We start from the raw sequence: 27,902 nt of genomic DNA, 5'->3' as shown, positions 1-27,902 counted from the left end.
GTGTGTGTATTATTTTAATGCATTTTCAAACAGACATGGGACTCAAGAATCTGCATTTTCAGAAAACCATCTGAGGCAATTTATACCATCCCTGCATGTTATGATTCTGATCTGGGGACCAGACAACTGGGGAAAAGGTTGCTTTTCCAGAGGAAGCAGGGAGAGGCATAATTTTTAAAAAGTAACAACAAACTGAAATAGGTGGCTGCCTATCACTAACAACTATCATTGATTAGACACCTCCTAGGTGTCCTGCACTCTTTCACCTTTTACCCCCTTTTTTCCTCACAATGTTATGATAAAATGGGGCAGCAGAGTTGAAAGAAGTGCTAGTAAGTGGTTCACTGTGCTGTGAACCCGTGCTTTCAAGGCCTATTCTTTTCCTGTTCTGTGCTGCCTCCACCATTGCTTTACCTGCATGACACAGGAGGTAGATGAGTGCACTCCTATCCATGTAGTGCCCATTGAATGGAGGGGTGCTGATAGTGGCAGAATTATTGGTGCTTATTATGTGGATGTGCCAAGTGACAAAGAGGAGAAGAATGGCTGAGTCCTGTGGGCATCTGGTGATATGGAGAACCAACCTGAACAATGAGAGCTCAAGTAGTTCTCAATCTAACTTGGCAGATTGGCCAGTGGCAATGCCTCATTCTCAGGCAACTCTTCAGTCAATCAGCCTGTGAGTCACCATCACAAAAAAACACTGAATGTGATTATAGAAACCCACCAGGCACCCAGAACAGTTAAGCATTTGGAGTCTGGGAAGGCCCCAAACGAACATTGCCAAGATCTCCTTCCTTCTAATTTTTAAATCCATGCGTGCTTCTTGGAAAATTTAATCCAAGTGTTTGGGGATCATTTATATTAAACCCATCAAAATGTAGTTTTATAAGACCCACTTGAAGTCTGAGAAGCCTGATGTACTTTCTCTCTCTCTCTCTCTCTCTCTCTCTTTTTTTTTTAAGATTTATTTACTTATTTTATAGAGAGAGAAAGACAGACGGCATGAGTGCAGAGTAGAGGCAGAGGGAAAGAGTCCCAAGCAGACTCCCTGATGAGCACAGTGCGACTCCGGACTCCATCTCATGACCTGAGATTATAACCTGAGCTGAAATCAAGACTTGAACACTTAACCGCTTAACCGACTGAACCACCCAGGTATGCCCCTCTTTTTTTTGTTGTTAATCCTACACCTCTAAAAGCACATCCTTTCTCACTCCTACCCCTAGCTGGAAGTTATATTTTGTCAATAAAAACCAAGCCTAGAACCTGAAAACAGGCAACCTCAAGCCTAACCTAGTGTATGAAAAGTGACAAGTTTTAAGTCTGGACAAATATGTTCTCTCATTTCCCAGAAAAGTCCCCTAGCAGCTGTGGGAAGAAAGCCCACCATGCTGCAGATTCAGCCTCCTCCACAGACAGCCCTGCGCCTGGCAGGGGAACACAAGATGTATTCCAGACCCTTGTTTTTAATTCAAAGAGCACTCTGCCCACTTTTCTCAGGGCAGCATTCTGAAGCCCAACAGTGATTCATTCCAGTGAAATCCACAGGATACCAAACCATGATGAATAGACTTCAAACTGTTTCTGTCTCACTCTCATGGAAGTGTTTCTTTGGGAAGACCATCCCAGCTTTTGCCAGGTGCTGATCACCCAGAGCCTCTTTGGGGATACCTGAAATAGAAGGAAAAGAGTGAGCATTATCCTCAGCACAGTTCCAAGTAGGGAAAGAGTAATTATATCCAAATCCATTGTTCATTATTTATTTCATATGGTTTTTCCCCTTGTGCTTTGCTAAGTTGGTTGTAATTGCCATATAGTTTTTCTAACTTGAGGCTATTATTAAATTACTAATATTTAGACTCTGTTTTCAGCAGTCTTCTCAAAAGCAAATCCAAATCCTGGGTGAATCTTTCCCTATCATGAGATTCCATTTAAAGTTAAAAGGGATAAATTGATAAAAAACAGTGTGATGATTCCTCAAGAAATTAAAAATAGAATTACCATATGATACAGCAATTTCATTTCTGGGTATATATCCAAAAGAATCAAAAAGAGAGTCTCAAGAAATATTTGTACATCAATGTTCATAGCAGAATTAGTCACAAAAGCCAAAAGCAACCCCAAGTGTCCACTGACAAAAAATGAATAAACAAAACATGCTGTGTATACACACACACACACACACACACACACACATATGCACATAATGGAATATTATTTAGCCTTAAAAGGAGGGAAATTCTGACACATGCTAAAACATGGATGAACCTTGAGAACACAATGCTAAGTGAAATAAGCCTGGCACAAAAAGGACAAATACTGTCTGATTTCACTTATATGAGGTATCTAGTGGACACAAACTCATATAGACAGAAAGTAGAATGGTGGATGCCAGGGGCTAGGGGAAGGAAAATGGGGAGTTAATGTTTAATGGGTTTTACAAGATGAAAAGTATCCTGCAGGAGCATGTGGTGGCTCAGTCAGTTAAGTGGCTGGCTCTTGATTTTGGCTCAGGTCCCCATCTCAGGGTCCCGGGAATGAGCCCTGTGTTGGGCTCTGCCCTCAGTGGCAAATCTGCTAAAAGATTTTCTCTTTCCCTCCCCCCTTACGCCTTCCCCAACTCTTGCTCTCTCTCTCTCTTTCATAAATAAATAAATTTTTTAAAAAAGAGTTATGGTGACAAGTGGTGATGGTTGCCCAATAATGCAAATGTACTTAATGCCACTGAACTATACACCTAAAAATGGTAGGATGGTAAATTTTATGTCTATTTTATCATTATTAAAAGAAAAAAGGAATAGATTGAACTCAATAGGTAATGAGTAGTTATTTATTGAAGTTATTTTGTAACACATCAGCATGTGTTTTGGGAAGTGTAATCTTGGAAAAAGCCTGAGGGATAATAAAGCCTTCTAGAATAGGTGGGCAGAGTGAAGTCAGATATTAATTACATCCTTCAAAACCCAAGAAAAACTATCCATAAATAAGCAGAATCAAGTGAGAAATATAGGCGCACAATCTTTAAAAAGTGGTGACCAAAAAAAAAAAAAAAAGAAAAAGAAAAATGTAGAAGCTAACTTAGTACTCCTACCTCCCCCTCCAACATAGCCCTCTAAATCAGTGGTGGCAAAAAAAAAAAAAGAGTGGAAAAAAGTCCCTGAACCAATGAGTTTAGAGGTGGGTTGTACTTTTTTACTTTTAGGTGTCTTATCCTTTAAAATACAGTTATACTCTAGAGTTATGGCAAAGAATGATAAACAATCCCTTGATTTTTTTTGACTTGGACATTTATCTTCATCTTTAACATTTTGAATGAGACAAGAATTTAAACAGCCCTTGTAGGAGAGAGATACTGTGTAGAAACAGATACTGTGTAGAAACATCTTTTCAAAAAGATGGGGTAGTAGGTACATGCAAGTTAGGATAGAAAATGTGTGACAATATATAGGGGCTCTAGAGACTGACCTCTTGAAGAGGAAGGGAGCAGCTCAAAGAAAATGTGGGCAAAAGTTTTTGATCATAGATGAAATCCTGGAAGACAAGCATGCACATTGTTACACTTGTCTTGCGATTACATGTCCGGAAATGTGAGGTACAGACCAGAGGGACTTGAAAGATGATCAGGGGAGCTTTTGGTGGAAAAATGAGAATTTGGATCTCTGCCATGGGAGAAGTTCAAGGGATGACTGATGGGAGGATCCCTGTGCATTCTCTACCATACAACCGGAATAACATTGAAGCTCTCCCACAGTGAGTTCCATCTTGGATATCATATCCAAAGAGAGAAACCACAACCTCTATTTGATTCTTAGCCACTGCCTGACCAAACAGGAAGCTTGTCCTAATGTCTACAGAATTCAAAATGTTTGTGGAAGGTGGAAGTCTTGCCAGCACACAATGAGTCAGCCGCCATTAACCAGAGGAGTGAGTTAGGGCAACCACTTTGGACAATATGTTATTTTGGAAGTGAGGATTTCTTTTACAACATTTGAGCCTGGGAACATGGTGTGCTTTATATAAAGCAGAAAATAAATAAAAGATTTCAAGGAATTCCTCTCCCACATGACCAATTCAAAAACCCAAGCTGACAAAACCAAGTACTAAATAGATTCAATGAGGACGCATTTACTCCAACTTTAAAAATACAATACACATGAAACTATTTTAGAGGTTCTTTCTCCTAAAAAGGGAAGTTCCTGAAATAGAGACAATTGGCCACAATAATTTTGTTTTTTATCAAGTGTGGGCTTACAAATGACATCAAAAAGGAATACCAGAAAGAATTGGTCTTTTTCCATAGAAGGGTTAGGGATCATGAGTTTGATGTGATGTTAGAAAGCCAAAAATCAGTCCTATCCAAAAGAACTGATAATAGTTTAGCATTGGTGAGTGAACTATTTAAGAGTATCTTGTTTTGGGGCAGCCCCGGTGGCACAGCGGTTTAGCGCCACCTGCAGCCCAGGGCGTGATCCTGGAGACCCTGGATCGAGTCCCACGTCAGGCTCTTGGTGTGGAGCCTGCTTCTCCCTCTGCCTGTGTCTCTGCCTCTCTTTCTCTCTGTGTGTGTCTCTCTCATGAATAAATAAATAAAATCTTAAAAAAAAAAAAGAGTATCTTGTTTTTAGTTTGGGAAGGGGGCACTAAACACTACATTACTTCTTGTTTACTATTATAATGAGAGTTCTTTTGTGGCTGAATTACTTTTCCCCAATTATCCACCTTCTTCTCCTTCCATAATAAAACCCATGATTTTTAACTAAGCCCATGGCTGCTTGGAATAAAGACCATTGGTGTGGTCATGTGACTAATTCTGGCTGATGCAAAGAGAAGTGGTATATGCAACTTTCAAGTGCATCTTTAAAGAGAGGAGGCAAGCTCTGCTTTGCTCTCTTCCTTTGTGTAAGTCAGGATTCAGATGTAATGAGTCAAGTACTAATAATAAGTTAAGGCCATGGGATTCCTGAGAATGGAAGTCATGCTCAGTGAAGCAACACAATCAAAGGAGCCTAGGTCTCTGACACTATGCAGTGCCACAATTGTCCTGGACTGACAATCTCTAGATTCTTAGAACATGAAAGGAATAAATATCCACACTATATAAGCCATTGTTATTTTAAGTCTGTCTGTTACTTGCAGCCAAAGCTAATCCTAGCTAATAATCTATTTTAAAAATGTTTTGCTTGACTAGGGGAGTTGCAGAGAAGTCTAAATTCTCTAATATGTACAACTTAAACCTGGTTTTAAGATGACATGCTCATTATCAGCTACACTATCCCGGTCTATTATTTAGGCATTTGATCCTGTGGCTTCCAACACCTATGAGAGAACTGGGAGGGCTTTGAAATGGAACAGTTAAGAACAGTGAGGTTCTCCACCAAGAATAGATACAATATAGGCCAGATTCTGTATTTTGAAGGTAAAAAGGACCTGTGATTGCTCACATTTGTCAGGGAAAACTCTGACTGAACGAAAAATCCTAACGCTCCAGCTTGACATCTCATCACTAGGGTTTTGTTTTTGTCTTTTTTAAGATTTTATTTGTTTATTCATGACACACACACACACAGAGGCAGAGACACAGGCAGAGGGAGAAGCAGGCTCCATGCAGGGAGCCTGACACCAGACTTGATCCCGGGTCTCCAGGATCAGGCCCTGGGCTGAAGGTGGCGCTAAACTGCTGAGCCACCGGGCTGCCCAGGTTTTGTTTTCTTTAGGTTAAATCTTTAGGTACATTTCTCTTTTAAAATACAAACTCACTGAAAGGCAAGAGTAAGTCCCTTACACTTTAGTGTAAAGCTTATCCTATTTCATTACTGATTTTAGAAAAGTCTTTGAAAGATAAAAGATAAGTATGTTGGAGGAGAGGAAAGAAAAATTTGAAAATTGGGGAGTTGGAAGTAGGAGAAAAAAGTGACTCAAAAAACTATCTTCAGAGATTTCATAATTATGCCAAGCAACCACCATTCCCTGGGTGTCTAAAACCATATAGTAAATAAATGACAAGACAATTCTGTGGAATATGAATCACATGATCTAAGCTGCGATTTTGCTCAAAAAAGTGTAAAGAAAAAAAATAAAGAAAAAAAGTGTAAAGAGGTTAAAACTCAGTAGGAGAAGGAGAGTGAACACAGGTATTGGTAGGTTGTATGACATTATTCAAAACAATCCATTTGGAAGTTTCAGTGTTCACTTGACAGCAACCATTGAGCAAATTAATCAGCTGTGCTTTCCAACCCCTAATGAAATAATGAAGCTAGACAATAATCATCGATGACTGCTAAAACTATTCATTAAAAGCTAATAGGGATTATAAAATGGATGGGTCAAGCTGACAACATCAGAAATCTCTGATCAATCTTAACATCACAAATGAGAGACAACAAAGCAGTACAAGCTTCCTGATGTGATAGAGTAGCAAGTACATGATGCCACCTAGGAAGACTTCTTGCCAAAATTTGGAACCTGAATCTGATCAAGCTTCTGGCTCTAACTACTCATTTCCTGGGAAATTCAGGAAGTACAGAAACATGGTGAAGCTCTCTTGGGGATGCAATCAACAAAATCTAGGATGTGGGAAACTCTAGAGATAAATGAATGGCAAGGAAAAAAGACAACAAAAGGAGGACCTCTTCGATTTAAAGAGACTTGAGAGACTTATCACACAGATGCAATTTATGGTCTTTGCTTGGGTTCTTTGGTCAAACAAACACCAATAACAAAAAGACATTTTTGAGATCATCACAGAAACTTGGATATTGACTACAAATTTGATAATATTAGGAAATTGTTGTCATTTGTTTAGTTGTAACAATAGTATTGTGACCTTGGATTAGGCAGCAATCCTAAACATGACCCCAAAAACACAAGCAACAAAGGAGATAATAAAATGGAGTTCATCAAAATTTAAAACTTTTGTTCATCAAAGGACACCATAATGAAAGCAAAAAGAAAGTTCACAGAATGGGAAAAAACAGTTATAAATGATATTTCTGACAAGAATCTTGGATCCAGAATACATAAAGAACTCTTAACAAGGCAACAATAAAAAAGATAAATAACCCAGTTTAAAAATGGGCAAAGCACTTGAATAGACATTTCTCCAAGAAATATCTATAAATAGCTAATAAGCACATAAAAAGATGTTCAACATAATTAGTCTCTGGGAAAATGCAAATCCAAACCACAGTGAGATATCATCTCATACCTACCAGGATGATTATAATTAGAAAACAGATAATAACAAGTGTTAGCAAGAATGCAGAGAAATCAGAACCACACACATGGCTGATGGGAATGTGAAATGGCACAGCCACTTTGCAAAAGAGTTCAACAGTTCTTCAAAAAGTTAAACATACACTTATCATACAATCCAATAATTCCTCTTTCTCTCTCTCTTTCTCTCTTTATATATATATATATATATATATATATATATATATACACACACACACACACACACCACAAGAGAAATTAAAACATACACTCTCACAAGAAGTTATATGTGAATCTTTATGGCAGTGTCAATCACAATCCCAAAAAGTAGAGGTAACAACCCAGATCTCCATCAACTGATAAATGGATAAACAGAATGTGGCATAGCCATACCATGGAATATTATTCAGCTACAAGAAGGAATGAAGTACTGATAGCTGCTATGACATCAATGAACCCCAAAAACATATATGCTATGTGAGAGAAGTCAGACAAAAAAGGCTACATATGATAAAATTCCACTTATGTGAAACATCCAAATTAGGTAAATCTATACAGTCAGAAAGTAGACTAATTATTGCAAGGATGCAAGAAGCATAGAATTGGAAGTGACTGCTAATGGGGTCCTGGAAATGTACTGGAATTTTCTGTGCTCACTAGGGTGAAGGATAACTGTAAACAATAATACTAAGAGCAATTGAATTGTATACTTTAAAATGGCTAAAATGGTGAGTTTTATATTTTGTAAATTTTATCTCAATAAAAAATTTTAAATAGTAATAAATATAAAGTCTTTAAAAAGAATCCTCATCCATTAAAGCTGCATAGTATGTTTATGAATGGCATGATGATACCTTGGATCTGCTTTTTTAAAATCTAGTGGGGTGGGGAGTTGGGGGTTGCTTGGGAACTAGAAGGGTATGGTTGAAACAAGATTGGCCATGAAATCATATTTATCATATTTATTGAAGTGTTAAGTACATAATAATCTGTTATATCATTCTCCCTATTGTTGTATGTGTTTGAAATTTTTCACAAATAAAGAGTCAAGTCAACCTATTGGTTGCTATTGGATCACAAATGGGTTGGCCCTTAATAATAGTGGCAAAGTCCTAGCATGTTAGGCATAGATGGGTCCTTACAGATCATCTAATTCAGCTTACTCTTTATATTTAAGTGGAAATTGGTACCCTGGGAGAAAAAAGTGTTGGCCCAAATGGGCAGAGATAGGTTTAGAACAGAAGTCTGCAAACTGTGAGGAGACATATAGTAGATATTTTAGGTTTTGCAGGCCAGTTTCTGTTGTAACTAATAAACTCTACTGTTAGTATAGAAACACTACTCTCCCAAAGAGTGAAAACACTAACTCAAAAAGATACCTGTACAATAAAGTTCATAGAAGCATTATTTACAATAGCCAATACATGGAAACAACCTAAGTGTTCATCAGTGGATGAATGAATAAAGAAGTTGTGCATACAGTGGAATATCATTCAGCCATAAAAAATGAGGGAATCCTACCATTTGCAACACCATGGATGGAACTTGAAGTGAAATAAGTCAGGCAGAGATAGACTAATAATGCATGATCTCATGAATATGTAGAATCTAAAGGAACAAAAACAAAACCCAAAGTCATAGAAAAAGAGATCAGTGAAATGACAGGACACCTGCACCCCAATGTTCCTAGCAGCAATGTCCACAACAGCCAAACTGTGGAAGAAGCCACGATGTCCATTGACAGATGAATGGATAAAGGAGATGTGGTCTATATATTCGATTGAATATCACTCAGCCATCAGAAAGGACAAATACCTATCAATTACATCTACGTGGATGGAATAGGAGGGTATTATGCTGAGTAAAATAAATTAATCAGAGAAAGACAATTATCATATGGTTTCACTCATATGTGGAGTATAAAAAATAGTGAAAGGGAACATAGGGAAGGGGTGGGAAGACTGAATGAGGAAAAATTAGAGAGGAAGACAAACCATGAGAGACTCCTACCTCTGGGAAACAAAGGATCACAGAAGGGGAGGTTGGTGGGGGGATGGGGTAACTGGGTGACAGGCACTAAGGAGGGCACTTCTTGGGCTCTCTTTATTAAACTATGGTTGCTATTATTTAAACCTCATCTACCAATTATACATTTTTGTGTGTGTGGGTGGGAGGAAAGAATCTGATTAGTAAATTTCCATGCTGTTGCTATTGGGCAAAAATTGAAAGATGTTGCATTTTTGTATTTTTAACAAATGGCTTCAAGACTCACTGAAATTTTTTTAGCTACAAAAATTTAAATAGGCTAGAAAACTATGATTCCCACTTTTAAACTGCTGTGCAGATGAGAGATTTTTACAAGTGCCAACCTGATATCATTTGCAAAACCAAAATCTTGAGGTGATGGAAATGTTTTTCAAACATTCCTTTTTCAAACATTCTCCATAGCACAAATTTCTTTTAGAAAGTGGTTCCTTGCTTACTGTTAAATATCATCGTTACTTTAAAGGAGTAGACCACGAATATTAGTTTTTTTAAAGCTGCTAGGTAATGTATAGACTTGTCTAATTACTATGCTGTATACTTGAAACTAATGTAACATTGTATGTCAACTATAATTTTTTAAAAATCTGTTAGGCAGCATACTATCAATAACCAAATGGCATCAGAAAAAAATATCAACAAATTTAGTACACTTCATCTTTCACAAAACAAATCTTGTACTTTGTCCTCCCTTTCAGTGGAATTCTGCTTCCATCTTTGGTGGACTAGGTTGCTTCAGAACTACATTCCTATTTAAAATAACTAGAAAAATTAAAAAAAAATTAAAAATTTATTTGAAAGTATTAGAGAGCCACTTAAGGTGGTAAGGAATTGTGGTCCAAGACACAAAACAGAGTGGAACCCAGAGGTGGCCCCAGCATTTAGAGCTGCTTTTTTTCCTCTGGGCAATTGCCAGTCTAAAAAGTGATGGCTGAAAGGCTAAGCAAGCTTCCAACAGATTCATAGGAGGAGCCCTGGTAAATATTTCACAGGCTAAACCTCTAAGTACGTTGAACAGAAATAAATTATCCCTCTCAAAGACTGAAACCTAGCTTTGAAGCATGTCAATTCCTTTTTGAATTAAGGTTATATGAAGTTGCCAGCATCCCTTACCTAGATGACAAAGCAAAAGGAAGATAACATAATCCAAAGCTTTAGAATATTTCTTCAGTGTCAAGATATCAAAAAAATAAAAACAAAAACGGGCATACAAGAAGGTAAGGCATAACTGACAATCAAAAGAAAAAGCACACTATAGACACAAATACACCAAGGATCCAAATAATGAAATTTTCTTATACAACCTTAAAATATAGATGATTAATATATTCAAAGTAATTTAAAAAACAAATCTAAGAATAATGGCAGAGAACTGGAAAGTGTAAAATATAATCAAATAAAAATTTTGAAATGAAAAAACAATACATGAAATTAAGACTTCAAAGGGTGGATTTAATAGCAAATTAGGCACAGCTTAAAAAAACTTGTAGGCTGGAAAATAAGTCAGGAGAAAATATCTAAACTGAAGTGTTAAGAAATAAAAGGATAGAAAATAAAGGAGATAGACAAGTACAGACATACCTTGGAGATACTGATGGTTCAGTTCCAGCCCACCGTAATAAAGTGAATACTACAATAAAACAAGTCAAATTAATTTTTTGGTTTCTTAGTGCATACAAAAGTTAAGTTTATACTCTACTGTAGTCTATTAAGTGTGCAATAGCATTATGTCTAAAAAAATCAATGTACATACGTATTAAAAGGTACATTATTGCTAAAAAAAAAATGCTATCATCTGACCTTTCAGCGAGTCATAATTACTACTCACAGATCACCATAACAAATATAATAGCAGGCAGCCCAGGTGGCTCAGTGGTTTAGCACCACCTTCTGCCCAGGGTGTGATCCTGGAGACCCGGGATCAAGTCCCATGTCAGGTTCTAGATTCTAGGGAACCACCTCACTATTTTGAAAACTAGTAAGTTGAGGGAAAGAATCAAGCATCTATCCTGCCTGTTTGATATAAGCCTAATGGTAACCCAATAGTTGCTGAGAAAACTTCCCCTTCCTGGAAGCATCCCAGTTCATAAATGAAGAAACAGAAGAATCGGAACAGCATCATTTTGTAGTGCTTAATGAATTATTAGAACCAAACAGTGAACACTGATGGCTAATAATATCACAAAAAGAAAAACAGCCATACACCATCTCCTAATAGAAGCATGCCACCCATGAATTTATCTCACCAAGGAAAAACAAACCTGCATCTGACCAAGACTCTTGATCCAATTTCCAATTCCCACAAAATACCAGGTACATACTGGGGGATGTTAAATCACCAGAGATATAATCAGTAAAATCCAGACTTTGGAAACTACAAAACAAACAACGTCATTTGATCTTCAACAAAAATTTGCAAGGCAAGGACACCTGGGTGGCTCAGTGGTTGAGTGTCTGCCTTTGGTTTAGGGCATGATCTTGGGGTCCTGGGATCAAGTCCTACATCAGGCTCCCTGTATGGAACCTGCTTCTCCCTCCACCTATGTCTCTGCTTCTCTCTCTCTGTGCATCTCTCATGAATAAATAAAGTCTTTTTAAAAATTTTGCAAGGCAGAAAAACAAAATAAATTAAGAAAGACTTAAGAGATGTATCAACTAATTAGAGTGTATGAAACTTAAATGGGTCCTGATTCAAATAAGCAAACTGTTTTTAAAAAATTATGAGACAGACAATGAGATATGAACATCGACTTGGATATTTATTTTAAGGAATTACTATTAACCCTTTTTAATTCTTTATAATTGTATTGGTTATATTTTCATAGGAGTCCTTATTTTTTAGAGACACATATTGAAATATTTACAAATTAAATGATAGAGATCCAACATAATCCTTTTAGAATTTTCTTTAGAATATTTGAGATAGGGAGAAAGTTAAAGTATAAATAAATAAGATTAGCCATGAGCTGATAATTGTTGAAGATGGGTGATACGTATTTTGGATGCTTCATCTTATTTTTATCCCATCTATTTTTGCATAGGTTTGACATTTTCATAATAAAACCGCCCCCCCCCAAAAAAAAACTAGTGTGCTATCTCAAACACAAGACCTCCACAGATGGTATTCACAGGGCACCAACCAGGCTAACAGGATGACTGCGGACAGAAGTCCAGCCCTGGCCTCTCTTGCTAAGCCATGTGTCTTGGAGGGCAGCGGTGTTAGCAGGAAGAAGGAACATATGTTTTTTTAATGGTTCATTTAGAGAGATCATCTTTTTACTCTTCATAGAGGGGAAATTATCATTGAAAAGCTCGCACAAAGGTGACTACCAGGTAGCTCTAGAAAGGGGTGGCATTGAAGAGGTGGCACCACTGAGTAGTACAACCTCCTCTCTGTTTGGAGAACTGGCAGTGGAGTTCTAAGAGCAGCACCGACATTGTACCAGGAGGTGCTTTGGTAAGATCAGTTGAGAGAGAAGTGCACCAGCTGCATTCTTCCATGCATCTGCAGAAGGGGACATGGCTCCTATGAGCTCATGACCACTAGGAGGTGTATTATGCTCACTGTAGCCTTGGTGATAGGCAGGGATGAAAGGCATTCCTAGTTCTGGAAAGTGCTTTGCATGAGGCTCAAAGCATCCAGCTTGGAGTTATACTCCAGCCCATGTCCCTAGGATGGGGTAGCCTCAGGAAACATAGGCCTACAGAACACATGCACACATACCACCCTATCCCAATGCATTAATAGGTTCTTGATACCCACATGATGCTGGCTAATACGTCAGAGGTGGCCACTCACAGATTTCAGGCAGCTATGTGAACCTGTGTCTTCCCAACCTAAATCTATGCTTATTAGGTAACTAGACATTAGGAGCTTAGTTTTCAATGGGTGCATTTCTAAATGGTGATTGGCTTTGCTTCAGGGCACTATTATTCCAGAATGGCTAAAAATGTGTTTAAATTGCAGGCGGTCAATTGATTAGAAGTCAGTGTCATCACACTGCAGCACATGGTGACTTTCTCCACACCACTCCTCACACTCAAGCATGGACACAGTCTCCACACATTCCCACACTGCATGTGTACAGACGAGAAAATGTCCGTTTTCAGACTCGCCGCATGGGGAGCCGACTTGTCGGCTTCCTCCCTGGTGATTTCCCAACTTGGCTTTCTGCAGGAAGCAGATCTGCTTTTCTCCCAGAGGAGGCCAAATGTCATAGAGAGGAAAAGGCTGCGAGCAACAAGGGGGCCCCAAATGAGAGAGCAGGAGAAAGGTTGGACCCAAGATCCTGAACAGATCATTTTACCAGAATGGAGAGAGAAAAATGGTTTTTCTAGGGCTGATTCATTTACTCCACACACTTCTCATCCTGATGTCTCTGCATTCCTTCCTGGATTTTGTCCCCCGCTCCCATATAACCCCTTCATTGCTAGTTTTGGAAATCAGTGAGTGATAGGTTAGCATGGTGATCATCCCATGGTGTCACCTAGCAACATGATGTTCATAAATAGCCACAATCATCTTTTCTCCAAAAATGGCTAAAACTTCTTTTAAAGACATCAGGAAAAATGCTTAGCTCTTTCAGAGCTGGTATAAAATATTCCCTTGTCTCAGCCCTCCCACTCCCAGCCTTCCTCTTCCCCTTCTCAAGTTGACCTCCCAGTATGTTTATTGTTTATACTCTGCTTTTTTTTTAATGCACATTTCCTTCTACAGGGTCACATAACAGCTGTTCATGTAAGAATCTCCCAGTAGTTTTGTGAACTTCCTTTAGCTCAAAAACAACTCAAAAGCCAAAAACAGTCCTTTTTTTTTTTTTTAAAGATTTCATTTATTTATTCATGAGAGACACAGGCAGAGGGAGAAGCAGGTGCCCTGCCAAAAACAGTCCTATTTAACCCTCATCCTTTGCACTGTAGAAGAATTCAAATTAACAGTCATAGATTACTAAAGCTGAGGAAGAATTACGTCTAGGTAAGACCATATCAATTAGATGACACTGACATACAGTGACACAAAAGTCTTACACTTTTGGGGCAGCCCCGGTGGGGCAGCCCCAGTGGCACAGCGGTTTAGCGCTGTCTGCAGCCCGGGATGTGATCCTGGAGTCCCAGGATTGAGTCCCACGTTGGGCTCCCTGCATGAAGCCTACTTCTCCCTTTGCCTGTGTCTCTGCCTCTTCTCTCTCTCTCTGTTTCTATGAATAAATAAATAAGTAAAAAATCCAAAAAAAATAAGTCTTACACTTTTGTTAAGAGTGTAAATATAAAAGAACAAAAAGGGTTCCTTTAACTAGACCAGTAATCAGCAAACCTTATTAACTCATAGATCCAACACATATATTTTGGGTATCTACTATGTTTCAAATACTGTGCTAGATAATAATACAAAGATGAATAAGTTTACACCATTGAAAGGCTCAGTGTGTTGAGAAATGGCAGGAAATGTTCATTGCAGATGGACTACACAGCATTCAGCTAATTCTGTGGGCATTAAAAATGGAGAGCTTTAAAATGGAGGGCACAGATGAGCAACCTTTACATAAAAGGTGAGGACCCAACAAAATGCCAACATTTTATAATAGTATAGAGTCTCAGGTCCTTGACTTGAGCAAGGGGATGTATGCTGGTACCATGGCTCAATGAATGGACTATTATAAGAGCATGGGCAAGGAGAACAACAAGTGGTGGTGAAGCTCCCTGAGACAAACCACAGCACAGAAGGTTGATCAGCTCTGTGCCTGAAGGGACAATGGGAAGAAGGGTGGGCTTACCAGAAGCCAGAGAGAATAGCTGTGGTCACTGGAGAGGGCCGACTCTGATAGAGGGTACTGTCTAGCCATGGTGAGCAGGCAAAGAGGAAGACAGGGGAATGCACGCTGGACCTCACTCTCCTCCTACCTTCCCATCTATTGCCAATGATCCAATATCTTTCCCAAAGAAAGATAGCTTGGTGATGCATAATGCATAATGCCTAATGGTCAGCCTCAGAGAGACGGCACAGAACAGAAAGGAGATGGGAGGAGAGTGAATCTAGATGGGAAAATGAAAAACATCTGGCATTGCATTCAAACGGAGATGTTAAGAAGGTTCTTTTGGTTATTCCAGTCTAGGATTCAGGGAGGGTTAGACTCGGAGATATAAATTTGGGAGCTCTTCAGTTAAAAATGGTAATGAAAGCCATATCCCCGATGAGATTACTCAGAGAAGACAAAAAGGCTGGGGCCTGAACCCTGGAGCACAATATAGCAGCTTAGCAGAAGAAGAGCTAGCAAAGGGGTCTGAAGAGGAGAAACTGGACAGTTTAGGGAAAACCAGAAAGTGGTATCCTTAGAGCTAAAAGATGCATGTTTCAGGAGAAGGAGGAGAAGTCTAGTGTCCTGAATTGTTTTTCACATAGAGATAAAAGGATAAAAAATACTCCACAAAAATGTACTCATTTTGTTGAATAAGTGGAACTTTAGGGCACAACAAAAAACAACTTAATCCCTTTCTCACAATTGCCTTAATAATTCTTTGAGTGGGCTAATTTTGCCTCAACCAGAAGCATAGAATTTAGGCCAGGCCCATGATTTTTCTGGTCACTCTCAGATATAATTACTTTAATTATTCATGGCTTCCTGAATGTTCCTTCTGTTGGCTATCAAACCCAGACAGGCCCTTCGATCTCAGGGACCAGTGGGCAGATGCGTTCTGTCCCTACAGGATCTCCAAATAGACAAACCCACATGCAGAAGCAATCCCAGGTATCAGGGGCAGCAGGGATGTCCTACCTAATCTTCAGCCCTCTACATTTCCTCTTCCAGGGGTCACTCACTCTCTGTTGCACTATTGTGGATCCAATGATGTCAGTGCCTTTCTGGGTGATTACAGACACTGAGGAAAACAGATCTACTAACTTGAAGTGATCTAGTCCTGAGGTACTTAGGCCTCGAGATAACCTAAGAGGAAGAGGGTAATGCTTAATAGTATTCATTTATTTTAAAAATATTTATCAAGCTCCTACTCTGCTAGGTGCTAGGGATTCAAATGACGAACAAAAGTAAACATAGTTCCTGGTCTAATGGGAATTATAGCTTACGATTTATCAAACAATCACATGAGTAAATGTCAAGTGCGTGCATAAAGCCATGAGAGAGCATAACTGATCAGGGAGTCCAGGGAAAGCTTTCTTGAGGAAATGATGCTAGGCTTCTCGAAAGGTGAATAGGAGTTTGTCAGGAGAGGAGGTATAGTGAGGGCTGTCAAGCTGGGGACTGCACAAGCAAAGGCCTTGTGGTGACAGTATGGATGGAAAGAATGAAAGAAAGCCAGAGGAGCTAGAGCCCTGAGGCTGAGGGGCCTGTAGAGAGCCTGCAGCACCATTAAGGGGCCAGTGGGAAGCCATGCAATGGTTCAGACCAGGGGAGGCACGTGGTCAGATCTGAAATGTAGAGAAGGGGTTGAAGGAGATGGGCCAGGGCACAGATGAGTGTAGGTGGCATAGTCTGGGTGAGAGGTGATGGCAGCATGGCCCAAGGAGGTGGTGCTGAGCTGTGATCCCAGGAATGGGGCTGCAGAACAGAGTGGATCTGAAGGATGCTGGGTTTCTAGCTTACAGATTGGTCTGATGGCAATGACAATCACTGATTCACAGAGCAAGGCAAGGGTAGAAGACCACAAGTAATGTGAGGAATAATGCCATCTCTTGGTAGAACCTGCTTTCAGCCATTTCTGTCCTTTCTGGGCTACCATCACTACAAAATAACCACCAATTTTGTTAAGGAAACAGTAAGCTGCTGAATGTAGTATTTCACTCTTCAATATGGGCAGGACTTTGCATAAGATGCCTAAACATTTTCAAAGCATGTTCACAACCAGCATTTTATTTTATCCTCACCATAATTTCATGAGTTCCCCCTACTCATCCTTATTTAAAGATCAGTGCGTTCACAATCTCGATCCAATTGTGGTGTGTATTTCTGGGCACATCATCAAAAACCTGCAGCTGCTAAATCCATTCTGAAATCTTAGAGTCTCAGAGGTTTAAGGGAACATTAGCTCCCAGTTACTTCCAAACCACTCATTTTACTTAGGCCCAAAGAGCTAGCTAGAGACCAAGCCAGGATGATAGTCAAATAAAACAAGTACACATCCAATGAATACTCACAATCTCTGATAGTTACTATATGACTTTCATCTAGGGTTAAAAAAATACATAGAAAAGTTAAGACTTACCTAAGCATGTCTCCATCATGCTAACATGACAATCCAGTTCTTCTGGTCGTCATCAATCAGCAAAAGGCATGTGGCTCCCTGCAATGTGCTATTGGCACAAAAAGACAAAAAAGGCTCAGTCCCCTCTCCTCTGTCCCTCCTGGGAGGGGGCTGATCCACACTAGGCACCAACTGTCCTCTTTTAGAAAGCTGCCCCTAGCCCTAGAACTTTGATAGAGACCTTCCCAAAGGGTGAATAGGTGAATCAGTAATGTCCGCTCTACCAGGGACCTGGGGTAGTTCTTTGAAGGTATGCTAGGGTATTGTAAATTGGGTAGTTGCCTGGAACTTACTGGTTGGGGATTTGAGGACAAGAAGACAGATAAAGGGATAGGAGATGATTTTTTTTTTTTAAGAGTTGATTTCTTTTTATTCGGGAATAACTATGGTCAACTTTCATGAAGGTAGAAGTTGACTGAGAAATGTTAAGAATCAAAGTGTAGAATAAAGCTGATACCCATATTTAACATTGTAGTTGGCTTTCAGTTACAAAATATTTAGAATTTCTCTCCCTAAAACATTCACAGCAGAGGTGTTCATCTCACTTGCCTATTTCACCTCTAAATACCACCACAGTTAACTGGGATTGTGTGAGGTAAAGAAACAAACCCAATGGCTATTAACCCAGCATGGCTCTCTGGAGTTCTGACAGAGAAGCTGCTTACAGCCAAGTCTTACAAAGTGCTTAAAGCTCAACCTAAGACCTTAAATAAAGCTAAAATCACTATTGCCTGAGTCAGTTGCATGGTGGTACTAAAACAAACAAGTAAACCAACAGAGCTCCACACATATAAAATGAACCCCAAAACTCCTAAGACCACAACAGTATTCACAATGAATTTTTGTGACTCCTTTACTTTTTGAGTTGCCCTTGATGTTTATTTGTATCTGATATGTTCTGCAGGAAGATGCTAGAAGCAAGAAATGAGAACGTTCCAAACAGAGGATTGTCCCAAATTTAAATCTGATCTCTCACTCTCAGGACTCCCTCTGCCTCAGGTCACTTGTTCAGCCAAGATTCCTTGAGTTCTCGTCAGTGCTAGGCTTCATGATAGGATCTGAGATCTTGATACAAACATGGAAAAGACACTTTTCCTGTCCTCCAGGGGAGTATAGTCTAGTGAAGATCCAGACTGCTCAACAGATAACACCATATAAAGATTGGTGCTCATTGGCACAGGAACCAGGAGAGACATAACAAAGGAGATGGTGTTTCACTGAAGTTCTGGAGTACATATAATTCGACAGGCAGCTAAGAGTATCCTGGGAAGAGGAAATAGGGTATACACAGGGCACAGAAACATGGAACCACGGAGAAGATACTGTCAGGTGATGGTAGGAGATAAAGGACCGGAGGCAATCCACCTCAATACATTCTATATATGCTCAGGGTGTTGGCACACCCTGTAGAAGCTCATTTTGCTACAGTGATGATGAAGAACAATAACCAGAATCTCAGTGGTTTGCAGCAACAAACCATTCATGTTATGTATCAGTAGTAGACCACCTGAGATTCAACAGCTTTGTGACACTGAGGTTCTGCTCTAGGTTGCAGGTGGAATGTGTGTCAGCCCCACATCTCTTCCTGTTCTAGGACTCAGGCAGACTGAGCAGCCCATCTAGGATACTCACTGTTCTTATGGCAGAGGGCATGGAGCAAAGTGCCCCCATATCCTTAAGAGCTTCCACTTAGGAGTCACGTCTACTCACATTTCCATTGGCCCAAGCCAAACAGAGGAATAAGGAAGTAGACTTACCCTACAGGAAGTTATAACAAGGATGGTAATGTAAAATGTTCCTTCCTTTTGAGGGAAGGAACAGATGATTGGAAATGATAACACAATGTGCCACAAATGGATTGAGAAGGAACAAGGAGAGGTTGTTGCTGTAGTGAAAAGTTAATGGCAGTGTTGGCTGCATAACAAATTATTCCAAAATGTAGCGGCCTAAAGCAACGACAGTCATTTTATTATTGTTCATGGTTTCTGTGGGTCTAGGATTCAGGAAGGGCTCTGCTGGTTGGTTCTAACTTGGGGGTTTATAATGTACTTGCAAAAGGAGTTCAAGTGGACTGGAATAGCTCTTTCTCAGGGGCTCTCCAAATCATCTGGTTTGCTTTTTTCTACAACATGCTGACGCCAGGGCACTCAGTCTGCTTATGTGGTGGCTGAAGCCTTCCAAGTTCAACACTGCAGTCAATAGGAGAGAAGTGCACTACCTTTTATGATCTAGCCTAGGGAATTATATAACATCACTTCTGTTGTACTCTAGAGCAGGGATTGATAGATAGCCTTTTTCTATACAAGCCCAGACAATAAATGTTTTAGGCTTGGTGGGCCATATCATAGGTATCTGGCACAACCACTCATAACTACTTACGTTGACCACTGTAGTACGAAAGTAGCAATGGTCAATTCAAATCGAGAATGATTAATTTATGGAAAATAAATTTGAATTTCATATAATATTTATGTCATGAAATATAATTCTTTTGACTTTTTTCAACCACTTAAAAATGAGGGAAACAAATTCTTAGCTTGCAGGCTATGTAAGAACAGACATCAGGTCAGAATTGGCTCCCATACTATAGTTTACCAAACCCTGCTCTACTGGGGAGGTGTCCAGTTGGTTATGTTCACAGGCAATTGGAAACACAAGTTTTACACTCACAATAAATACTGTGACCAGCATTACAGAATTGGGTGTCACCTGCATATGAGTGGCAGCTAAAGCCCCTAAAACCAATGCGATTTCCCCAGAAGTGTGCACTTTGTAGGAAGTCAAGATATCCTGGGATGGAATCCTCAGAACTCAAGAATTCAAGGAGTGATTTGAGGATCCAATAAAGAAAGGCCAGAGTAGAACCACAGCCCAGCCTCCCTTTCACCTTTTTTCTCCACTCTACATTTCAATATTTTTGTCTCCACCTCCCATTCCTGTCCCCAACACCAACTTTTCACTCCCAGACACTATTTTCAAAGTGCGAGTTAGACAGCAAGGCATATGACACTTGTAATTTGGAGGAGATATGCTTCACACTCCTTTCTATCCCATTCACTCATGCAAAAAAATGTAGTAACTTTATTTATGAAATCATGTATTATTTAAGTACTAGGTGGCATTATTATATGTTAAAGATTTTCTTAAAGCTTGCATAGTTACAAACCATAATGTTTACCAAATATAGAAACAGACCAACAACTTTAACCATATGAATTAGTATTATTAGTATTATTTGCACTTTATTGACTGAGAAGGAAAATAAATTTCTGTAGAGGAAGCACTAAATTGCAGCCTTTTGAAAGACTGGAAGTTGCTTAACTATGTTTTCTCCACTTTAATCTTCAAAAGTCTGTTCAAAACTTCTTCAGAGGAGGGGAGCTAAAACCAGGTAAATAAATAAGGTAATGAACCCACTTTCTATCCAGTGTTGAGGGGGTAGAGAATGATAGATTTCTTGGTACATAAAATGTCTGTACAGAACAGGAAGTAGTATTTGATAAGCAAGGTATTAGAAGAGAGTACAGATAATTTTGCAAATTGAGGCCAAGATAAAAATGACAAAAAGAATCATTAGTATCCTAATGTATAAAAGTAAAGTAGTATCCTAATGCAAAAGTAGTACAATCATGTGACAAGTTCTGAGAAGACAGGTTTCTAAGTGTGGTGAGTTAGGAATGTGGGAGATGGGACCCTTGGGGACCTTCCCCTTTCTGTGATTCACTGATATTGTTCCATGTGGCTTTAAATAACATGTAGCCAATTATTCACTTATTCAGCAAATATTTAGTGAACTTCTAAGCCGAGATATAAATCAAAATGAAGAGTACTCTGTCAGGCTGGATGATAAACAACATTTAAATAACATTCAATCCCTGCCCAAGGGAAATTATACCCTGTTAGGGAAGATTCCATATGTACATGAAAGGATTGCAATAGCTGACCTCCTTGTCTAGGCTGAGATTACTGGAAACTCTGCCTCAGGAAACTGTCATTTCAAAGTCTGGTTTGCTTGTGGTGCTGATGGACATTGGTACCCTTGTTTAAGAAAACACCCTAGAGATGGGGTGCCTGGGTGGCTCAGTTGGTTAGGTGTCCAACTTTTCATTTTGGCTCATTATCTCATGGGCCATGGGGTTGAGCCCTGCCTTGGGTTCTGGGCTCAGCCGGGAGTTTGGTAGAGATTCTTTCCCTCTCTCTCTGCTTCCCCATCCTTGCTCATGTGCATGCTCTCTCTCTCTCTCTCAAATATACAAATCTGAAAGAAAAAGAAAGGAAGGAAGGAAGGAAGGAAGGAAGGAAGGAAGGAAGGAAGGAAGGAAGGGAGGGAGGGAGGGAGGGAGGGAGGGAGGGAGGGAGGGAGGGAGGGAGGGAGGGAGGGAGGGAGGGAACCCCAGACAGTGTTTTTATGCAAATCAGGTTCTGGAGCCCAGTCTGCAAGACTAAACTTTCCAGCCAAATAATCTAAGAGATTATCTGCTATCTCCTTGACAGATAGGGGAAATTGTTGCCTAACTCTGAATTGCTAGAGGTTACTTTAGAATTTATAGTATAAATATTTACCAGTCAGCCTTCAAGTTCTAACATTTCATATACAGTCTTAGAACCATATAATTCTGTTTCTCTCCTCCCAGCTTTTGTGCTATTGTCATAAATTCTATTTCTACATCTTTATAAACACATACTACATTGTTTTTTGGTTAAACAGTTAATATTTTTGTAAAAAAATTAAATATGAAGTATTTATTTGATCATGTAGTTACTACTTCTAATGGTCTTCACTCCTTTGTTTAGATCCAGATTTCCATCTGGTATCATTTTTATTCTGGCTAAGACTTCTTTTCACATTTATTATAGTGTGGATTTGCTAGTAATGAATTATTTTGGCTTTTCTATACCTGAACAAATCTTTATTTCACTTTTGTTTTTAAAATATTTTGCTGGATATAGAGCCTTGATTTTATTTGTCCCTTTTTATTTGGTCCAATCTTTCCAGAGATTTATCAATTGTATTAGTTTTTTTCCAAACCAACTTTTAACTCTGTTAATCTTCTATATTGTATGTTTTTCAGTTTATTTAATTCCTACCTTATTTTCTTCCTTTATAATCTTTCTTCAACTTTATTATACTATTTTTCCTATTGGCTCTTTAAGTAGCACATTAGTTTTAAGACTTTCTTCTTTTCTAATATTAGAATTTAAAGCTATACATTTCTCTCCAAGTATTGCTTTAGGTACATTTTACATGTTTTGACATTTGATATCTGTAATATTTATTATTGCTTTGGTCTAAGGAATCTTAAACTTTTATCATAAGTCCCTCTTTGAACCATAGGTTATTTAACAATGTGATTCTAATGTACCTTCTATGGTTTCCTTTTTAATAATTATAGTTTTATTCCCTACCTTCAATGAGATCAGAGATCTGTCTGTGATCAACCTTTTAAATATACTGAAATTTGTGTTATGGCCCAATATATAGTCAATTTTTGTGACTTTTCTAAATGTACTTGATAATAAAATATGCTCTGCAATTTTGGGGTACAGTATGTGTTCATTAGATAAAGCTTACTTATTATGTAATTCCTAATCCTCTGAGCCCCACAAAATGAAAACTAAAGGTAAAAGCAAAATAACATATACCAATTTTACAACTCTAAATCTGATTGCTCCTTAAACTAATTTATATATTTAAGTTCCTATTCAACATCTCCATTTGGATGTCTAATAGTCACCTTAAATGTGATATGGCTTTCTTTTCCACCCCCATCAAGACTTGCTCCTTCCCTAAGCCTACATACGTCAACATCCCTCTAGACTTAAGCCCAAAGATTATTCTCTTTCATTCATTCCCTCCTCTCACACACTCCTTTTAGTCCATTAGGAAGTCCTTCTGATGCGTCCTCCAAAACTGCTGTGGAGTCTGTCCACCTCTGTTCATGCTTCCTAACACTACCCTGATCCAAACGAGATAATTCATGAAGACTACTATAACAGTCTTCTAATTGGCCATCCTGCTTTCTGTTTTGCCTTCCTCCTCCTCAATCATTTCTCCATAGAATTACCAGAGTAATCTTTTAGAATTGTAAATTATAAAATGTCACCCCCCAGTTAAAACCCTTTCATTATTTCCTCTCATACTTAGAGTAAAGCAAAGAGTCCTTACCTCAGTTTACAAAGCCTTTATGATCTGACCTCTGTTTTCCCATGCTCACTCTACTCTTCTTCTGGTCTTCTAGCTCATCCTGAAAGCTACAAAACTTGTTCCAACCTCAGGGTCTGCATGACACAGGATAGGATAGGTTATGTTCCTGCAATATAAAATCCCCAAGTCACACAAAATATCCGGTGGGGCTAGGCAATACCATAAGACAACTGATGTCCATGATGAGGACTCAGTAATTCAGGCAGCCTCAATCTTGAGCTTCCACAATTTCGGTATGCAACTTCATCAATATCTATTGTAGTAGAAGAGAGGGTCATACATCAGCCAGAAAGTTGTTTCTATCACTTTTTCTCATAACCAGTTTTCCAGAACTTGTCCATTACCCCATGTACTTGCAAGATGGTGGGGAAGTATAATCCTTTGTATGTTAAGGAGAAGCAAGTCAGATAGGAGTTCCAGAACTGTTCTCTATTCCTGGAATGTACTCTTCTCATTTTCATATAGCTGGCTTCTTATTGACATTTGGGCCTCATCTCAATAGCCAGTCTCTTAGGCTGTCATTGGCCACTCAGGTACTCTGTATTCCAACTAAATATTGAATTTCTGTACACAACTTTCAATCCTCTGATTTAGTTGTTTATTGAACACTCTCTTCCCTACCTAGAATATAAGATGCATGAAAGCAGGTAACACGTCCATCTTGTTTATCCTGGTATTCCCTTAATAAATATTTGTTGAATAACTTAAAATAATCTCTTGGGGCATCTGGGTGGCTCAGTCGGTTCAGCATCTGACTCTTGATTTTAGCTCAGGAAATTGTACTTAGGGCCCATCTGCATAACCCAAGACAATCTATCTCAAGATCCTTTTGTTAGTCATACCTGCAGAGACCATTTTTTAATATAAGGTAACACAGGTTCCAGGGACTAGGACCTGTTATCTTTAGGGACAATTATTCAGCCTATTACAGTAACTTAAATCTTTTTTTATTATCCTCCATAACTAAATCTGAAGTGGGCTTTTGGAGGCTATACAGCTTTCTCAGCTTCTTGTTGGTGAAAGTTCAGTGGTCCAAGGATTGATTTAAGTCTTGAACACCACTTTCCCAAAGTTCTTGTTCGATTCTTCTTAATTGATTTCTTCTACAATTTTCTAAATCAGATGAGAAGCACAGGAGAGTTTGGAAATTAGATACTGCTACCACTAATAAATAACAATTTATTTCTGCTTTAAAACACTATCATGGAGCAGCCCAGGTGGCTCAGCAGTTTAGCGCCACCTTCAGCCCAGGGCGTGATCCTGGGACCCTGGGATGGAGTCCCATGTCGGGCTCCCTGCATGGGGCCTGCTTCTCCCTCTGCCTGTGTCTCTCATGAATGAATAAATAAAATCTTTAAAAATAAATAAATAAAACACTATCATGTATCATTAGATTTACTCATATTAAAAATTGAAAAAAATTAAAAGCTGAAGAAAAATATTCATATAGACAAAGATAATTTTTAAATGTTGAAAAGGAGAAATTCTCTATTAAGACACACAGATTAAACCAAAAATAGAGATGGTTTTAATCAATTGTGGATCAAACTACAGGAAGAAATGGATGAGTGCCAGTATTTATTAAGCACTATAGACTTAATGTTATCCCATTACCAGGAAGAAAATAATGGCCTCTTTACCAGAATGTAAGGCACTGCAGACATATGCTACTGAGGCTCAGCCTGACTTCCCAATTAGTCATCTTCTAAGTCTTCAAGACACAACACATATGCAGACTTAATATCTTTTTTTTTTTAAGGTTTTATTTATTTATTGGAGAGAAAGAGCATGTGTGAGAAAGCATGAGGCAGGTGGGGCAAAGGGAGAAGCAGACTCCTCACTGAGCAGGGAGCCCAACACAGGGCTCCATCCCAGGACCCGGGGATCATGACCTGAGCCAAAGGCAGATGCCTCACTGACTGAGCCACCCAGGTGCCCTCAGGCTTAACATCTTTAAATGGCTTTTATGTAGATAGCAGTTATGAAACTAATCCTACAGACGGCCCTTTGAAAATCGAGTATTGAGTATCATTTGTGGATAAGAATAGATCAGTGAGTATAATAAGAGGAAATGCAGAATGTGAGAGAAAAAAACCCGAGTCAAGAATTTGAAGGAAAAGAAGGCAGAATAAGCAAAAGCAATAAAGGAATATAAATCAAAGTTGAGGAGAAACCAGGGACTTCAGGAGGGGACAATGGAGGAAAACCCCCCAGAGGCAGAACAGTGCCAGGAAAGTGGGAGTCAGAAAGAACAGGGTTTCGATTGCAGTTCCCACTATTAAAAAATGTAGGTAAGTTTCTTAATTTTGGTATGCCTTCAGTTTCCTAATTTGTGAAATGGCAATAATCATACCTACTGCAAAAATTATGGAGAAATTAGATAATATATGTGAACCTCTTCAACACAGTGCCTGGCACCTAATAGGCATATACACATCAAGTTCGCTTTCCTTATTACCTGACCACAAAGTACAAGTGGGAAAGAAGAGGAGATAATTGTCATTATGAAAAGAATATATCTGAAACTATGATAATGGAAAACACAAATGTTCAATGGACAGAAGGTAATAAATCAATTCTAAAAATAAGAGACCTGAGAAGAGAAAGAGTGGAAGCAGGAAGCTGTCACGGAAGTACAGGTAAAAGGTGAGTGAGGCTTGGACTAAGATGGTAGTGGTGCACATGACGAGAACCATTCAGATTCAGTCTATCTGAAAATCTTTGATGAGGAAAAAAGCATTCCTTGAGCAACTGGGTAAACGATGATTATTTCTTAAAATAAGGCAGATTGGAGGTAGAACAGGTGTGGAGCGGGAGTCAAGGGTTGTTGTGGTCTCATGGAAATGGAAATGCCAGAGATACCCATGTGGAGATGTCAAGTAGAAGACCTAACTGTGGATACCACTAGCATATGTATGACAGGTAACTGGGACTTAGTGAAATCTCCTTGGGGGGAGTACTTCTAGAGAGAGAATCGATTACTGTATCCCAAGGAATTCCAAACTGTAAAGATTGGAAAAGGGGGGAGGATATTAGCAAAGAGAAGAGGGACCAGTGAAACAGGAGGAAGTCAGGATAGTGTAGTGTGAGAAGGAAAGATTATGTCAAAAGCTGTTCAATGAGGTGAGGTCTATCTAAGAAACATCCATAGGATTTAGAAACGAGGTTGGGGAGAAACGTGAGTTGGTGGGGGACTTTATTGAGAGCATTTCAGTGAAGTGGTCAGGACAGAACTTGAGGTAATACATGACAGCCCAACATCCAAAACCAGTATTGAGTCTTCTATTGAAAAAAACAATTCACTGGGGTGCCTGGGGGCTCAGTCAGTTAAGCATCTTCCTTTGGTTCGGGTCATGATCTCAGGGTCTTGGGATCGAGCCCCATGTTGGGCTCCCTGCTCAGCAGGGAGTCAGCTTCTCCCTCTACTCCTTCTGCCCACTCCCCTCCCTCATGTGCTCTCCAATAAATAAAATCTTAAAAACAAAAAGTTACATAGGAGGCAGACCACTTTTGATGTTTCTTTAGGGAAAAAGTCAGTTGTAAAAAGCAAAGAAATCCTTTTGAATATGGGCTCACCTGATTATGGAGCTACTCATTTACTTACGATGTGATTAGCAGTAGGATCCCAAAGGTTTCCAGCAATGGACTCTTCTTTCATCTAAGCTCTTATAAAATGACCACCACCACCACAAATAGATGAGCTTTTATTATGGCAGGGGGTGGGGAGGAAGCTTTAATAAAAGGTGAACATACAGTTTAAAGTTTATCAGTTTTGTAAGTTCGTGCCTTACAGTTCTGTTGCTCTTAAGTCCCTAACTGGTCCTAAATGCCAAAGTATTCTTCAAAGTCCCTATCATTTGATGCCTTAATCCCACCATAAAGCATTTCTTTTGTCTGAACCCGGGTATATTTCATTCTAGATGTCTACTTTTTATCATCATCTTGTTGCAGCCTAAAGTGCTTTGCCTTCTAATCGTATTTTAAAATATAGACCATCATTTTTTATTAAAAATAAAAATGTACAAGGAATTCAATGCCTAATCCCCAACTGATGTTGGCATCAGTAATGAGATGATGTCTACTAGTATAGTGGCAGTGACAATAGAGAACACAGGTTTGAGGGACATGCCACAAATAGAACTGTAAAAAAATGTGAATTAATGGTGGAAAGTAAGAGAAAATG

The 27,902-nt window shown here is 39.1% G+C and overlaps 1 long non-coding RNA gene across 2 annotated transcripts; it reads right to left on the bottom strand.

Moving 5' to 3' along the window:
* Positions 1–1,078: 1,078 nt before the first annotated feature.
* Positions 1,079–27,450, bottom strand: LOC111093408. 2 transcript variants are annotated; one of them, XR_005381450.1, is made up of 7 exons: positions 27,324–27,450; positions 24,064–24,832; positions 23,880–23,972; positions 23,681–23,793; positions 17,476–17,563; positions 10,840–10,888; positions 1,079–1,674 (listed from the first exon to the last, which is right to left on the bottom strand). It is a non-coding gene; the product is annotated as an uncharacterized LOC111093408 (long non-coding RNA). The 2 variants fall into 2 exon arrangements; XR_005381449.1 differs by having other exon boundaries at positions 23,880–24,832.
* Between the last annotated feature and the right edge of the window lie 452 nt (positions 27,451–27,902).

The sequence above is a fragment of the Canis lupus genome, chromosome 30 (genome assembly GCF_011100685.1).
Source record: "Canis lupus familiaris isolate Mischka breed German Shepherd chromosome 30, alternate assembly UU_Cfam_GSD_1.0, whole genome shotgun sequence".
In the NCBI taxonomy this organism is placed as follows: domain Eukaryota; kingdom Metazoa; phylum Chordata; class Mammalia; order Carnivora; family Canidae; genus Canis; species Canis lupus.
Note: the sequence above shows the minus strand (reverse complement) of the source record. Positions and strands in the feature narration are given on the sequence as shown.